General features: G+C 38.9%; 1 pseudogene; it reads left to right on the top strand.

Moving 5' to 3' along the window:
• The window catches only part of LOC109826317, a 12,888-nt pseudogene continuing 10,413 nt past the window's right edge, over positions 800 to 3,274 (top strand).

Raw genomic sequence — 3,274 nt, 5'->3', positions numbered from 1 at the left:
AAGTTATCAACAAGATAGTTAAAATTTTAACACCAAGCTAATGCTTTTTTGTTTACTACTTTAGGGGTCTTTTTTCACAGAGTGGATTATTTGAGGCAAGTTATCTTCGAAAATACCCATGTTTTAAGGGTTATATATGCCAATAACCCTAGAAAATATTGTTCACTATTAGTTGCAGAAAGTTAGCGTCAACCATTCACTTGGTTTTTTTTTACTGAGATAGAGTTGCGGTGTTAAGAACCGTTAGATTGGACTTGAATTTGAGGCCCCCTTGATCGTCTTCTTAGACTAATGATGATTTTTTGCTTATGATAATCACAAAAAATAAAAATAAAATATCAAATTGACAGTAGTGGTTGTCCATCAGCACTCATTCGATGCCTAAATTAGTCTCTTGATGAAAAATAGTAAGCAATATGAAAGCGACTAGGACTTGGAATTCCTCGTCCAACAAGTAAGTCCACATGTTCTGACCTGATTGGCTGATGAAGGTTCATTGGACGTGCGTATAGGCAATAGTTGTCAATTAAAGAGGCTGATTATTAATTGATCTCTCTTGACATGAATGTTAAGGATATCGTGTGATCAAATTGAACCATCTCTAATTAGACGGGCTCCTACTGCCTTTGCTCCCTCCAATTTATTTTCAAATAGTATATGAGAATTAGGGACCTCATAGCAATTCTAGTGACTTGAGGGACGAGTTACAAAGTAACAAGAAACAGGGGACCTAATATGAGTTTTCGATTACTTAAGGGACTACATCCAAATACAAAAGATTTCAGGGGCTAACGTCGACGAAAACAAGACTATAAATTGACCGCGGTTCTTGGTCTCTTCCATACGCTCTCACTTTCCCTTGACAAGATTCGAGTCTTGCGACCCAAGAAAGCGGTTTTAGATCTCGTCTGGTGGTTTTCCGATATTGGTAAAAGCGGTTTTAGATTTCTTCTGGTGGTTTTCCGATCTAGGTAAAAGCGGTTTCCTACCCACTTCAGCCGTTTCAATTGTTTAATTCGATCAAATTCCTGTCAATTTAGCTGGGGTTTCGATTCTTGGGGTTTAATTTTCATTTTTTTGGATTTCTGTGGAACTAAGTTCGCTGATGTTATGAAAAATTGAAAATGGGTTATTTTGCACATATATTCGTTACATCATGGGTATTTGCAAAGCTACCCTTCAAATCATTATTCTTGGGAAAAAAATTACCATCAAATCAACATCTTAATTTTCAAGTAACCCGCTGATCTGAAATGTTCAACAAGAAAGTGAAAATTATTGAAACCTTAATTTTACTACAGAGTTTTGTTCTACAAAAGTTTGAGCAAATAATCGCACTTGGATAAGTGTCTGTACAAATGTCTGCACTTCAGACGCTACGGATATTAATGAAGCAAAAATCTAGTACTTTACCATTAATCTTAAATTTTTTAGATGAGAGGGTTTCTTTAATAAAAAAAAGAAAAAGAAAAACAATGTATAAATGGTGGGAGTTTCTTGTCCATTAGCCTTAAAATTTTATGTAAATTAGATTGTGAACTAAGCTAAGCTTCTCATATGCAATGGTGGTTACTTTGAACCCAATTTTGTATTTTTTCCCGTACTAAATGGAGTTTGTTCTAACATTAATAGTCAGTTTGATCATTTATCACGAGCTATCAATGTACAAGGGTCTTGCATCAATTTCAATGTCTTAGCTCGAGTGCTCATTTGAAAGTCTGCTGCCAAACATAAGAGAAAGCATCTGGTGGGGATGACCCATGATATTAAATGTGCAGCCGAAGGATGTTAACCGTTAGATCTGGGCATGAATCTCAAAATCTAATGATCCAATGATTGTCATCATTTGTATGCATATTTAATGCTGTGTATCCGAGTGCACTTGATGCTTTTCGCACATGCAAACTCCCCTAGATATTTAGAATTGATCTATGTTTCATGAGGTATTAATAATTTCCCGTTTATATCTAGAGATAAAGCAGGATTTCTCCCGTACTTTTTGTTAACAGGATTGTGTTACCAAATTCAGGTTATTTTCTCGTTAGATTTCTAATATTTCTGCAATTTAGATCAAGCTCAATTTATCCCTGTATATCTTTACTCCTTTATGTGGGAGGTATCACTTAATAATTAGATGGCTCTTATTTCCAGTATGTTCACCCTGCATCCTACTTGGCTACCAATATTTCTATTGGGTATGTAATTAGTTGCATGTTAAATTCTACCCTGTATATTTTTGGATGTCCTCATTATTTCCAGCATATCTACTGACATTTTAAGCGGCTTAACAGCTAAATAGTTTTCATATGTCGTTATATCCGGCATTGATTTATTTTCTGATTCCTTTCCAGTTGTCATAATGGCATGGAAAGGGAGAACTGGCCTTCCTACTGCTGGCGAGGGCTCCGGATTTCAAGAGTTCCCTGGCAGGGGTGGTGGACGAGGAGGACCACAACGACAAAGCGGCAGGGGAGGACCCTACCAAGGCCAGCATGGAGGCCGTGGCCTGGGACACCACCAAGGTCGTGGACAATACCAAGGCCGCGGATCCTATCAAGGCCGCGGATCCTACCAAGGCCGTGGGCCCAACCAAGGTTGTGGACCGTGGCCGGTAGGAGCGAAGCTGGCCCTTCTGGTGGTTCCACCACTCCTCTGAGTCCCGATCTGCACCAAGCAAATCAAGCCTCATCCCAACCTCAACACCCCGAGGTAATCTCTGGTCAGGTTGAGCAGCAGTTACAGCAGCTTTCCATTCAGGATGAAGGTGAAACTAGCCAGGCAATCCAGACAGTTTCATCAAGCAAGTCAAATAGGGCTCCACTTCGTCCAGGGATCGGTAGTGCTGGTGTCAAATGCATAGTCAAGGCTAACCATTTCTTTGTTCAGCTTCTGGACAAAGATGTTCACCAATATGATGTAAGATTGATGAAAGTAATCTTTAGATTTCTTTGCATAGAGGTTATGTATAATCCTTTTCCCCTTTTTTTTACTTTACTCAGGTTTCAATTACACCAGAGGTTAAGTCTCGCAGCATGAATCGAGATGTCATAAAGGAACTGGTCAAACTATACAGGCTGACTCATTTAGGTGGTCGTCTTCCAGCTTATGATGGCAGGAAGAATCTTTATACAGCTGGACCTCTTCCATTTGACTCCAAAAGTTTCCAAATCACTCTGTTAGATGAAGAAGAAGGACCAGGCGGTCAAAGGTTTTGTCTGGATCATAGTGGATATTAGTTCAATATGTTTTATAATCCAGTGTCGCATAATAATGT

This window comes from Asparagus officinalis, chromosome 10, assembly GCF_001876935.1.
Source record: "Asparagus officinalis chromosome 10, Aspof.V1, whole genome shotgun sequence".
Lineage (NCBI taxonomy): Eukaryota > Viridiplantae > Streptophyta > Magnoliopsida > Asparagales > Asparagaceae > Asparagus > Asparagus officinalis.
Note: the sequence above shows the minus strand (reverse complement) of the source record. Positions and strands in the feature narration are given on the sequence as shown.